The sequence below is a fragment of the Schistocerca gregaria genome, chromosome 1 (genome assembly GCF_023897955.1).
Source record: "Schistocerca gregaria isolate iqSchGreg1 chromosome 1, iqSchGreg1.2, whole genome shotgun sequence".
Taxonomy (NCBI): Eukaryota; Metazoa; Arthropoda; class Insecta; order Orthoptera; family Acrididae; genus Schistocerca; species Schistocerca gregaria.
The window spans coordinates 969,637,409-969,652,418 of record NC_064920.1 but is presented as its reverse complement, the minus strand read 5'-3'; the positions used below and the strand labels follow the sequence as shown (position 1 = coordinate 969,652,418).

Genomic DNA, 15,010 nt, shown 5'->3' with positions numbered 1-15,010 from the left:
ATTAAGATCACTGCCCACCGCTAGTTTGGATGCCGCCCGGTGACGTTGCGGGCACGTGACGTGCTATGAAAATTATGAAATCGCAGCAGAGACGGAAGGGAGGTCACTCTATCGAAGATATGGGCTGTAAATGGGGAAATCACCTGAGATATCCTACTTTGACAAGCAACAGATTATTATTACGCAAAGCATGTGAACGAGTATCTCGAAAACGGCGAGGTTGGTCGAATGCCCACGTGCTACTTTCGTGCGCATCTACGGAAAGAGGTGGAAGGACAGTGAAACTAGCACCAGGTGCTAAATGGTTGGACATCCACAACTCTTTACAGAACGTGGAGTTTGGAGGTTTTTCTGTTCTTTAAACCAGGACAGATGGTGACCTGTGACATCTCATCTGAAAAAGCACAATGCCTGGTGCATTGTCGAACAAGGAGCTCCGCAGCAGACCGCCCCTACGAGTTCAATGTTCACTCAGCAACATGGTCAACCACGATTGCATTGGGCACAGGACCACCGGCACTCGACCATCGATCGATAGAAACGTGTCGGCTCTCCGGATGAATCACATTTTTGCTACTCTAGGTCGATGGTCGTCTCCACAAACGCCGTCGTCGAGGCGAACAGCGGCTCGAACGTGTAGTGCGCTACGGAAGCAGGCCGCTGGGAACAGTCTTCCGCTATGAGAGACATTCTGCTGCGCTCACCTGGGACCTGTGGTAGTAATCGAAGACACCTGCGAACCACCTGCACCCCTTGATGCTTGATGTCTTCCCCACCGGCCATGTCATCTTCCAGCAGGAAAATTGTCCGTGTCTCAAAGACAGAACCGTGCTACACTGATTTGAGGAGCATTATAGTGAACTCACGTTGATATGTACCCATCTAGGTCGCTATCGGGCCCCATCACTGCGTACGCATATCAAAAACCCGTTATTTACGCGAATTGCGTGATCTGTGTTTAGACATGTAATGCCACATGCGTACACAAACGTGTCAACAACCTGGCGGAACCGTAATACGCGTTATCAGTGATTTATTTAGTTCCAACGACAGATAAACAAGCTATTAAGCAGGTGGTCATAATGTTGTGGCTCATCGGTGTACACTGTACAACAGAGTTAATGGATCACTTTTTCGAAAGCTACAAATGTCTCCCATTGTGACGAATGAGTTTGAAATCTAATTCGAAGGTACCTACAACCTCCCTCCTTAAGGGTGTAAAAGCGTAGCTCTCTGAGACACCGCCCTCAGGCTCGATGCCGGGATGGTTCGTTGTAAAGGGCACTCCCGATTTCCTTCCGCATTCTTCCCTAATCTGAGCTTGCGCTCCCCCTCTAACGACCTCGTTGTCGACAGGACGTTAAACACTAATCTCATCCTCCTCCCTGAGCGTATTCGTGAAAAAAAGGCGACCGTTATGAGGTAACGCTGGAGAGTTAAGCAATACACCTAACGTGCAGATAAGACCTTAAGTGACCAAACCTACTAGGAAAACTACAGTAGTCTACAGTTACTTATGGTACCTTATGATAGTTTTACAGTTCTGGTTATCATATTTAAATAATCTCCAACACATTTTTCTTGCAACGATCACGGAATGGTGGAATAAAACATAAATTAATCTTTAAACGAGGGAACAATATTTCTAAACATGATCTAACTGCGACACCCATAGTTAATTTTTTCACCCTTCATTTACAAGAATGTGTAACATAATAGATGATGTATAAATAAGTTAGGTATCCTATAATGCAACTACAGTGCCTAAATGCGGTGCACGGATAAATACTGAAAAATAAAAGTAACTTTATAAATTTAGTAAAGCAGTCACAGGTATCAATTAATTCCGAACAACATGGACAAATTTACAATACGGGTGATTAAAATACCTACACCACGAAGATGACATGCCACAGATGCGAAATTTAACCGACAGGAAGAAGATACTGTGATATGCAAATGATTAGCTTTTCAGAGCATTCACACAAGGTTGGCGCAGGTGGCGACAACTATAACGTGCTGAGATGAGGAAAGTTTCCAACCGATTACTCATACACAAACAGCAGTTGACCGGCATTCCCTAGTGAAACGTTGTTGTGATGCCTCGTGTAAGGAGGAAAATGCATACCATCACGTTTCCGACTTTGATAAACGTCGGATTGTAGCCTATCGCGATTGCGGTTTATCTGATCGCGACATTGCTGCTCGCGATGGTCAAAATCCAATGACTGTTAGCAGAATAAGGAATCGGTGGGTTCAGGAGGGTAATAAGGAACGCCGTGTTGGAACCCAACGGCCTCGTATCACTAGCAGTCGAGATGACAGTCAACTTACCAGCATGGATGTAACGGATCGTGCAGCCACGTCTTGATCCCTGAGTCAACAGATGGGGACGTTTGAAAGACAACAATCATCTGCACCAACAGTTCGACGACGTTTGCACCAGTATGGACTATCAGCTCGGAGACCATGGCTGCGGTTACCCTTGACGCTGCATCACAGACAGAAACGTCTACGATGGTGTACTCATCGACGAACTTGGGTGCACGAATGGTAAAACGTCATTTTTTCGGATGAATCCAGGTTGTGCTTACAGCATCATGATGGTCGCATCCGTGTTTGGCGACATCTCGGTGAACGCACATTAGAAGCGTGTATTCGTCATCGCCATACTGACGTATCACCCGGCGTGATGGTATGAGGTGTCATTGGTTACACGCCTCGGTCACCTCTTGTTCGCATTGACGGCACTTTGAACAGTGGACTTTACGTTTAAGATGTGTTACCACCTGTGGCTCTACCCTTCATTCGATCCTTGCGAAACCGAACATTTCAGCAGGATAATGCACGACCGCATGTTGCAGGTCCTGTACGGGCCTTTCTGAATACAGAAATGTTCGATTGCTGCCCTGGCCAGCACATTCTCCAGATCTCTCACCAACTGAAAATGTCTGGTCAATGGTGGCCGAGCAACTGCCTCGTCACAATACGCCAGTCACTACTCTTGATGAACAGTGGTATCGCGTTGAAGCTGCATGGGCAGCTGTACCTGTACACGCCATCCAAGTTCTGTTTGACTCAATGCCCAGGCGTATGAAGGCCGTTATTACGGCCAGAGGTGGTGGTTCTGGCCTGGTTGTTCTGGTTACTGATTTCTCAGGATCTATGCACTCATATTGTGTGAAAATGTGATCACATGTCAGTTCTAGTATAATGTACTTGTCCAGTGAATACTCTTTTATCATCTTCTTGGTGTAGCAATTTTAATGGCCAGTAGTGTAGATACAAGAGATGGATATCAGCTCCGTCCAATGAAACAGTAGCCTGAGTACTTGCTGACGCGGCAGACGTTGGAACAGAGACTCTGTATTCGCAGCTGTTAACATCGCGCACGAATTGATCGCCTTTGCCAGTGTTACACAACAAAGCGCCAGCCGACAGGCAGCGTTAAAGCAGTGCGCAGCAGCTGATGCCCTCAGACCGAGCGACTGTACAGCTGCAGCGCCGGACCCTGCCTGCGCGGCGGCGAGGTCCGTTTGACGCCGAGCACGGTGGGCAGCGGCGCGTTCCTGTCGCAGGGGCAGCTTCCTGTGTGTTCCACAGGGCATTAAGCGAGGGCCAGCTGGCGGCCGTTGTGTCAGCTGGCCAGTGGAACGTGACAGAAATGCACTGAAATGCACTGAAATTGTAATTAGACTATAAACCGTGGGACCCGTGCGAAACTTCCGCAGTTTTATAGATGTAAATAATGGCAGTGTTTGGAATGACTGTAGTCGTTCGGATGAGGAGAGTTGTGCGAATGAAGAGAAAAGAGATTTAAAATGAACTGGAAGACGTGAATCATGAGTATATGGGAAATCATGAGTATATGATACATCCTTGTATATACATTTCCAGGCATTATACCTTGTAATTTTCAACTTTCGACCGTAATATTTACATTTACCTGTTGCTGAAGGAAATTTTAATTAGAAATACGAATAGAAAATATAAAGCAGTAAATAAATGCGAAATGTATAGGCTGGAACGTAGTGTTCGTCTCTTACCTGCTACAGCATTAAGGCCACAACCTCCAAATGTATTTTGATATTTTAATTATACTCCATCACATAAACACATGAGGCCGTAGTAGCAATAGGTAAATTATAACTTGTAATGCCACTTCCTCGGACAAAAAATTAAAAAAGGAAAAAAATGGCAACCAATACCACAAAAATTTCCCAGAAACAAGTTCCAAATTCCTAAAGTGAACAAGTACCCAAAGTTCCATTTAACACTATTATTTGGATAATAACTAGTGATTGAAACAAGAACCTTATGCTTAGTAATTTATCAGCTTACAAAAGAAAGATAGAATCTCAGTAAACTCAAACTCAAAATCATAGAAAATCGCAAAATCATTATAATTAAAATTAGCAAAGTAGAACCAACGATCTCAAAGAATACTTCGTGTGAGTAGTCTTTGAGAATCATGAGTAACGGCTAAGGAAAATTTGATCCATTGTCACTACGTTACGAGAGTCAGCCGAAGCTGGTCAGACTTGTTTGAATACTCGTATATGTAGGCTCGGTTAGATTGTTTTTCGAAGATTGATAATTGCGATCTACTATGACGCAGAGAAACGAAACATTGACTTCAACTATAACATCGTTTAGAATTCAGATAGAGACTTACCTTATATTAGACTGAAGTGAACTTTTTTATTAGATAACTCGAACTCAACTCTAGTTAGGCACTGAACAGTGATAGACAGTTAACCTCATTCGTAATTGCAAATGAACTCTGCAACTTGACAATAGTTTTAAATTAGATAATTTATAAATCCCCTCCAACAGCCATCACCTGGGAAAGACTCTTCCTCACGGGCTTGTTAGTAAGTGGTGGTTATTGTGAAAAAACCATCCTTTCGTGCCAGTTTACCCTTTTGTGATTCCAAATTACAAAATTGTTTAGAAACACAACTGTGATCTTTTGCGTGCTGTGATAATATTTGACTGAAGCTCTTGGCGTATATATAGAAACTCTTTGACGATAGGAAGCTGGGAGGGGGGCTTATGGGCGCTCCGTTATGAAGCAATCACAATGTTAAGACTTATTAGAGATTTTAAATTACGACCAGACTATTTGGAAGATGGTGTCGGTGGAACTGAATTGAATTTATCATTAATATTTTAATAGCAACTGTTAAACCATCGAATATAAACGAGTTAATTACGGCGAGTAGCGTAATATTGGTCACATTTGGTGAAGTAAATATCACGCACACGTCGAAAGTTCAGTTCAGCACTGTTTTTTGTAACTTCGTCTTTATCTAATAACAGTGTCATCGCTCTACCGACTATCCCCGATTTTTAGCCAGGGCCGATCAGTACTAATCGATCAACTACTAACTAGAGAAACTGGTGACGTTACAAATTCAAGGCGACAATCGCAAATATGATTCTCATTTCGGAAATTATATTGGATTAAAATATTCAAATGTACGACGGGCAGAAACAATGAACTGCCGTGGTCGCTATGTTTGTTGTCTATGTCAATGATGTATACAAAGTATTCAGTTAATAAGTACTTTAAAACAGAAAAAAGGTATTTTCAATAAAATAATATGTAGTGGGAGTCTGTTATACGGGATTAGTAAGTTACCTCAGTAAAATATAGGTATTAAGCTGTGTATCCATGATGCCCTTTTGCCTATGATAGTTAAAAGTCTCTTTTGTTAAAATTTTTCACAAATAGTAAGCTTTAGAGAAAAATCGGTGAACAGTAGCAGAAGCCGGTTAAGAAAGCTTTCTAACGATACTGCGCTTATTCCAGTACGATTAGTATGTGTAGAGAAATAATACACTGTATATGATACGCAATTTTGCGTGGTCTCTTTTCCAAGCACTCTACAAGTAAACACATACTCAAGTCACAGCATTGTGTTCGGCGGAGTGTGCATTATACCACTATGCAGCATACCATCGTTACCGATTTTCTTACATCGCTTACTGAGCGAGAGCAGACTGACTGATGATGTGATGTTTGGTTTGTGGCGCACTCAAATGCGCGGTCATCAGCGCCCATACAAAGCCCCAATTTTTACACAGTCCATTTTTTTTTACACAGTCCAATCTAGCCACTGTCACGAATGATCATGATGAAAGGATGAGGATAACACAAACACCCAGTCCAAAGGCAGAGAAATTCCCCAACCAGACCGGGAACCGGACACGGGACCCCGTGAACCAGAAGCAGCATCGCTAGCCACTAGACAACGTGCTGCGGATAAAGGGTTGAATGACTGTAGGAACTTGTACGCGCCAGAACCTCTCTTCAGCAAATTACATCATGGAACTACCAAAAGACACCGTTATTAGCATTCATTCACAGGAAAATATTTTACATCAAGCGATCATATTTCAGTCAAGGATTTACGTTACATTCGGTTTAAAGGAAGGTCCATTAGCGTCGAATATTTAATGGATTTCGCTTGGACCATTTGTCACTTATACATGCAAATGCATGTTATTTAGGCGCGCCAACCTGTAAGGTGTCAGGCAAAATCAACACCTTCCATGAAAACCCTGTCATAATAAGCAAATCTACTAGTATGTCACATAGCTCCGAATAAATTGTGACATTAAATTAACCAAAGTAATACAAGTAACAAGTGAGCAAATGGAGTGCCACAGCCTAACACAAGAATACCTAAATGCATGTCGTACCTTCCCACCGAGAGACCGACGCAGTTCCAAGGGGAGAAACGAGGACAGAAGCCGAGAGCAGAACCGTGTTAAGCTAGAAGGCCCTACGATAAGGGACGGACTGGACACCCACGTCGCCAGCTCACCACTAGGGCTCACCACCCGCACGTTTTAGCGTGAGACTTTTTCGCGTCTCAGGTACGTCAAGGACCACCCCCCAGCACATGTTAAAAGATAGAGCCCTCCAGAAGAACAGTATATATCTTACGATAACGCTAAAAGGACCACACCAGCTGCAAGTTTTAGCGTGAGACTTTTTAGCCTCACTGTTACGTTGCAAACTTTAAAAACATTGCCCCACCACGAAAAGTATAACATTCCTCATTGGATAGACAGAATCTTTGTAGGCGGAGCTTAAGGTTATCATTGAAACCCTGATTGGTCAGATGAAAACACAGCCAGATAGTTTTTTTAACCAACTTCGGTAAATTGTAGTAAGGAGAAGGTAGGAGAGTTGGTTCCGAGATGGCGAGCTGGATGGCTGCTGCGCCGGCCGCTGCCGCCCTGACGCTGCTTAAACATTGACAAGGTAATGAACGCACGCGATGCCGCAGTTTTGAGCGCATAAGGCTTCACTCAGAACTGCAGACGTCTCATCTCTTACACCCCCTTTTTGCGTAATACTAGTGCCGATCGTTAATTAAAACTCATGGTGTTCACATTTGCCACTTGAAGAACAGATCTGAAACGCGATGATTTTTCTTTTATATAGTTATTGAGAAACCACATCAGCCACTGTAATTTACGACAAGTTAGATAGGTAATTAAAGATAATTGAGGGTCACTGTAGACCATTTTGATAGTTTCCTCTTTTGTGAAACTTAAATTAAACCCAGATTATAGATGTGATATGGCATAGGACATCCTTCGATCGATTGTAGAACTGGGAAACCCACTTAGGGAATATTGGTTCACATATTTGTTGAACGCAGTTGGTTTTTACCATCCTGTATTAAAGCATTTCGTTTTATCAATAGTGCAATTTATAAATGATGTTTTGTGAGTAGAACAAGATTTCCAATGGTAAACTTAACTGCTTTTTCGACGTTATTTTACCAGCTAACTAAAAATAGGAAAGCCTTGAACCCTTTCGACTATATTTAGTTACTATTAAGATTCTTTTACGGGAGTGCAGTGGAGCTGACGCTCATTGAACTCTTCTGAATTCTACATGTCATGTGTGGTCTGGCGTCTCCTTACCAGCAACAGGTCCCAGGTTCAAACTAGTTAATTCCCTAAAAAACACGCTCAGAGCGTCGTTGCGCGAAAGTGGTAGGGAGACACGATATAGAACAAACAGACACCACCATGAATGTTTAGAAACTCATAGATCTTTATATAGGCTATATGACTTCACCATTTGAAATAATAGATGTACACAGTCCAGTGACATTAATGTGATCACCGCCTACATTCGACGTCAACGTACTACACTCACTCCCAGACTGTAGGTGACAGCACTGACAGTGGAGAAAAACAGTGCAGTCGTTGTCGTAATGCGTAAACGGAGTGCTTTATCTCAGGGCAAAAAGGGCATGATCATTGGCTCTCGGGCCAATGGTGGAAGCATTTCCGAATCGGCTAAGTTTCTGAAATGTCCGCGTGCCGCCTAGGTTGAAGTATACCAAGCACGGCAAAATGGCGCTATCCTAAACCGACGCCGAGGGAAATTTGGTGCATCATGGCACATAGATGAGAGGAGTGAAGGACGGCTGTGAAGATGTGTGCGGACGAATAGACGCGAAACTGTTGATCGACTGACCACCCAGATGAACCAAAGGGAAACCAACAGTGTCTCCTCAAGGACGGTTCAGCGAATGTTGCTGCGAATGGGCCTCCACACCAGGCGCCGGTTCACGCACCCACGATGACTGCTGTTTATCAGACACAAAAGCTGGAGTTTCCACGCAAAAAACGTAATTGGACGCCCACGGAGTGCCGACAGGCAGCCTTTACAAAAAAACTCACATTTTATGCTCCGTCGGCGCGAACGACTAATAGCAAACACCCGGCAATAATCGTCGGACGGATCCAAGCAAGAGAAGGGAGCTTCATGGTAGGGGAATGTTTTCACGGCATTCCCTGGGTGATTTCATCATTCTGGGACGTATATCTATCCTTAGGGACCTTGTCCATCCCTACATGCAGTTTGTTTTTCCTCAGCTCGTTGACATCAACGCCCCCCCCCCCCCCAAATTCCCCCCGCCTGCCGGAGTGGCCGAGGGTTTTAGGTGCTACAGTCTGGAACCGCGCGACCGTTACGGTCGCAGGTTCGAATCCTGCCTCGGGCGTGGGTGTGGGTGATGTCGTTAAGTTAGTTAGGTTTAAGTAGTTCTAGGGAACTGATGACCTCAGAAGTTAAGTTCCATAGTGCTCGGAGCCATTTGAACCAATAACCCCCAGCAGGACAGTACCACGTGCCACAGCCTGCAGGGCACGTGGCTGGTTTGAAGGGCACCTGCATTAATTTACCGTATTTCCCTGCCGTCAAACTCCCCCAATTTTAATCCAATCGAGAATCGATGCGACTACCTCAATTGGGAAGTTCCCGCCAAGGATCCCCAATCGAGAAACCTATCTCAGCCAGCCACAACTCTAGAGACGGCATGGTTCCAGAACCTCATGACTCTTTTCCTGCATGACTCGCAGCTGTCCTCACTGCGACAGTATATCTTGTAGTCCATTTTTTTTTCAACAGTCTTCTGACTGGTTTGATGCAGCCTGCCACGAATTCTTCTCCTGTGCTAACCTCCTTATCTCAGAATAGAACTTGCAACCTACGTCCTCTATTATTTGTTGGATGTATTCCAATCTCTGTCTTCATCTAAAGATTTCGCCCTCTACAGCTCCCTCTTGTACCATGGAAGTCATTCCCTCATGTCTTAACAGATGTCCTATCATCCTGTCCCTTCTCCTTATCAGTGTTTACCACATATTCCTTTCCTCTCCGATTCTGCGCAGAACCTTCTCATTCCTTACCTTTTCAGTCTACCTAATTAGCGACATTCTACTATAGCACTACATTTCAAATGTATCGGTTCTCTTCTTTTCCAGTTTTCCCAAAGACCATGTTTCACTACGATACAATGCTGTACTCTCAGAAATTTCTTCCTCAAATTAAGGCTGATATTTGATATTAGTACACTTCTCTTGCCCAGGAATGCCCTATTTGCCACTGACAGACTGCTTTTCATGTCTTCCTTGCTCCCTCTGTCAGTGGTTATCCTACTGCCTAGGTAGCAGAATTCTTTAACTTCATCTACTTCGTGACCATCAATCCTGATATTAAGTTTCTCGCTGTTCTCATTTCTACTACTTCTCATTACCTTCTTCTTTCTTTGATTTACTCTCATTCCATAATCTGTACCCTTAGATTGTTCATTCCGTTCAGAAGATCATATACTTTTTCTTCACTTTTACTCAGGATAGCAATGTCATCAGCGAATCGTATCACTGATATCCTTTCGACTTGAATTCTAATTCCATTCCTGAACCTTTCTTTTATTTCCATCATTGCTTCCTCGATGTACAGATTGAACAGAAGGGTCTAAAGGCTACATACTTGTCTTACACCCTTTGTAATATGTGCACTTCGTTCTTGGTAATCCACTATTATTATTCCAACTTCGCTCTTGTACATATTTTATACGACCCGCCTCTCCCTATAGCTTACCCCTGCTTTTCTCAGAATTTCGAAAGCCTTGCATCATTTTACATTGTCGAACGCTATTTCCAGGTAGAGAAATCCTATGAATGTGTCTCGATTTTTCTTTAGTCTTGCTTCCATTACTAAACGCAACGTCAGAATTGCCTCTCTCGTGTCTTTACTTTTCCTAAAGCCAAACTCATCGTCACCTAGCGCATTCTCAATTTTCTTTTCCATTCTTCTGTATATTATTCTTGTAAGCAGCTTCGATGCATGAGCTGTTAAGCTGATTGTGTGATAATTCTCGCACTTGTCAGTTCTCGCCGTCTTTGGAATTGTTTGGATGATGGTTTTCCTAAAGTCAGATGGTACGTCGCCAGACATACTTTCTAGTCACCGACGTGAATAGTCGTTTTGTTGCCACTTCCCCCAACAATTTTAGAAATTCTGATGGAATGTTATCTATCCTTACTGCTTTATTTGATCTTAAGTCCTCCAAAGCTCTGTTAAATTCTAATTCTAATACTGGATCCCCTATCTCTTCTAAATCGACTCCTGTTTCTTCTTGTATCACATCAGACAAATCTCCCGCCTAATAGAGGCCTTCAATGTGTTCTTTGCTCCTATCCGCTCTCTCCTCTACACTTAACAGTGGAATCACCCTTGCTTTTAATGTCACCGAAAGTTGTTTTGACTTTCCTGTATGCTGAGTCTGTCCTTCCGACAATCATTCCTCTTTAAATGTCTTCACATTTTTCCTGCAGCTATTTCGTCTTAGCTTCCCTGCACTCCTATTTATTTCATTCCGCAGCCATTTGTATTTCTCTATTCCTGAGTTTCCCGGAACAGTTCTGTACTTCCTCCTTTCATTAATCAACTAAAGTATTTCTTCTGTTACCCATTGTTTCTTCGCAGTTACCTTCTTTGTACCTAAGTTTTTGTTCCCAACTTCTGTAATGGCCATTTTCATAGATGTGCATTCCTCTTCAACTGTACTGCCTACCGAGCTATTCCTTATTGGTGTATCTATAGCCTTAGAGAACTTCAATCGTATCTCGTCACTCCTTAGTACTTCCGTATCCCCCTTCTTTGCGTATTGATTCTTCCCGACGAATGTCCTAAACTTTAGCCTACTATTCATCACTACTATATTGCGATATGAGTCTATGTCTGCTCCTGGGTACGCCTTACAATTCAGTATCTTATTTCGGAATCTCTGTCTGACCGTGACGCAATGTAACTAAAATCTACAATGAGATTTTCACCCTGCAGCGGAGTGTACGCTGATATGAAACTTCCTGGCAGATTAGAACTGTGTGCCGGACCGAGACTAAAACTCGGGACCTTTGCCTTTGGCGGGCTAATAATGGAAGCAAGGCTAAAGAAAAATCAAGACACGTTTATAGGATTTGTCGACCTGGAAAAAGCGTTCGACAATATAAAATGGTGCAAGCTCTTCATGATTCTGAAAAAAGTAGGGGTAAGCTATAGGGAGAGACGGGTCGTATATAATATGTACAACAACCAAGAGGGAATAATAAGAGCGGACGATCAAGAACGAATTGCTCGTATTAAGAAGGGAGTAAGACAAGGCTGTAGCCTTTCGCCCCTACTCTTCAATCTGTACATCGAGGAAGCAATGATGGAAATAAAATAAAGGTTCAGGAGTGGAATTAAAATACAAGGTGAAAGGATATCAATGATACGATTCGCTGATGACATTGCTATCCTGAGTGAAAGTGAAGAAGAATTAAATGATATGCTGAACGGAATGAACAGTCTAATGAGTACACAGTATGGTTTGAGAGTAAATCGGAGAAAGACGAAGGTAATGAGAAGTAGTAGAAATGAGAATAGCGAGAAACTTAACATCAGGATTGATGGTCACGAAGTCAATGAAGTTAAGGAATTCTGCTACCTAGGCAGTAAAATAACCAATGACGGACGGAGCAAGGAGGACATCAAAAGCAGACTCGCTATGGCAAAAAAGGCATTTCTGGCCAAGAGAAGTCTACTAATATCAAATACCGGCCTTAATTTGAGGAAGAAATTTCTGAGGATGTACGTCTGGAGTACAGCATTGTATGGTAGTGAAACATGGACTGTGGGAAAACCGGAACAGAAGAGAATCGAAGCATTTGAGATGTGGTGCTATAGACGAATGTTGAAAATTAGGTGGACTGATAAGGTAAGAAATGAGGAGGTTCTACGCTGAATCGGAGAGGAAAGGAATATGTGGAAAACACTGATAAGGAGAAGGGACAGGATGATAGGACATCTGTTAAGACATGAGGGAATGACTTCCATGGTACAAGAGGGAGCTGTAGAGGGTTTACGTAGTTCTAAGTTCTAGGGGATTGATGACCCTAGAAGTTAAGCAAGTGCTCTGCCAACTGAGCTACCCAAGCACGACTCACGCCCGTCCTCACAGGCAAAGGTCCCGAGTTCGAGTCTCGGTCCGGCACACAGTTCTAATCAGCCAGGAAGTTTCATAACTAAAATCTTTTCGTATCACCCAGCCTTTTCCTAGTATATATCTCCTCCTCTTGTGATTCTTGAACAAATTATTTGCTATTACTATCTGAAATGTGTTACAGAACTCAATTAGTCTTCCTCCTCTCTCATTCCTTTTCCCAAGCCCATATTCCCCTGTAACCTTTTCTTCTACTCCTTTCCCTACAATTGCCTTCCAGTCTCCAATGAGTATTAGATTTTCATAGCCCTTTACATACTGTATAACCCTTTCAATATCCCATACGCTTTCTGTATCTCTTCATCTTCATCTTGCGACGTCGGCATATATACCTGAACTATCGTTATTGGTGTTGGTTTGCTGTTGATTCATATAAGAACAACTCTGTCACTGAACTGTTCACAATATGCCGGCCAGGGTGGCCGCGCGGTTCTAGGCGCTATAGTCTGGAACCGCGCGACCGCAACGGTCGCAGGCCCGCGCCTTTACTTTTCCTAAAGCCAAACTGATCGTCACCTAGCACATTCTCAATTTTCTTTTCCATTCTTCTGTATATTATTCTTGTAAGCAGCTTCGATGCATGAGCTGTTAAGCTGATTGTGCGATAATTCTCGCACTTGTCAGCTCTTGCCATCTTCGGAATTGGGTGGATGATGCTTTTCCGAAAGTCAGATGGTACGTCGCCAGACTCATATATTCTACACACCAACGTGAATAGTCGTTTTCTTGCCACTTCCCCTAATGATTTTAGAAATTCTGATGGAATGTTATCTATCCCTTCTGCCTTATTTGACCGTAAGTCCTCAAAAGCTCTTTTAAATTCCGATTCTAATACTGGATCCCCATATCAGACAAATCTTCACCCTCATAGAGGCTTTCAATGTATTCTTTCCACCTATCTGCCATCTTCTCTGCATTTAACAGTGGAATTCCCGTTGCACTCTTAATGTTACCACCGTTGCTTTTAATGTCACCAAAGGTTGTTTTGACTTTCCTGTATGCTGAGTCTGTACTTCCGACAATCATATCTTTTTCGATGTCTTCACATTTTGCCTGCAGCCATTTCGTCTTAGCTTCCCTGCACTTCCTATTTATTTCATTCCTCAGCGACTTGTATTTCTGTATTCCTGATTTTCCCGGGACATGTTTGTACTTCCTCCTTTCATCAATCAACTGAAGTATTTCTTCTGTTACCCATGGTTTCTTCTGAGCTACCTTCTTTGTACCTATGTTTTCCTTCCCAACTTCTGTGATGGCCCTTTTTAGAGATGTCCATTCCTCTTCGACTGTGTTGCCTACTGCGCTATTCCTTATTGCTGTATCTATAGCGTTAGAGAACTTCAAACGTATCTCGTCATTCCTTAGAACTTCCGTATCCCACTTCTTTGCGTATTGATTCTTCCTGACTAATGTCTTGAACTTCAGCCTACTCTTCATCACTACTATATTGTGATCTGAGTCTATATCTACTCCTGGGTACGCCTTACAATCCAGTATCTGATTTTGGAATCCCTGTCTGACCATGATGTAATCTAATTGAAATCTTCCCGTATCTCCCGGCCTTTTCCAAGTATACCTCCTCCTCTTGTGATTCTTGAACAGGGTATTCGCTATTACTAGCTGAAACTTGTTACAGAACTCAATTAGTCTTTCTCCTCTTTCATTCCTTGTCGCAAGCCCATATTCTCCTGTAACCTTTTCTTCTACTCCTTCCCCTACAATTGCATTCCAGTCGCCCATGACTATTAGATTTTCGTCCCCCTTTACATACTGCATTACCCTTTCAGTATTCTCATACACTTTCTCTATCTGTTCATCTTCAGCTTGCGACGTCGGCATGTATACCTGAACTATCGTTCTCCTGTAACCTTTTCTTCTACTCCTTCCCCTATAACTGTATTCCAGTTGACTATTAGATTTTCGTACCCCTTTACATACTGCATTACCCTTTCAATATCCTCATACACTTTCTCTCTCTGTTCATCTTCACCTTGCGACGTCGGCATGTATACCTGAACTATCGTTGTCGGTGTTGGTCTGCTGTTGATTCTGATTAGAACAACCCGGTCACTGAACTGTTCAAAGTAACACACCTTCTGCCCTACCTTCCTATTCATAACGAATCTTACACCTGGTATACCATT

General features: G+C 43.0%; 1 protein-coding gene across 1 annotated transcript in view; it reads right to left on the bottom strand.

Moving 5' to 3' along the window:
- The window catches only part of LOC126276649 (probable glycoprotein hormone G-protein coupled receptor), a 1,482,411-nt gene that overhangs the window by 1,060,770 nt on the left and 406,631 nt on the right, over window positions 1–15,010 (bottom strand). The window lies entirely within an intron of this gene.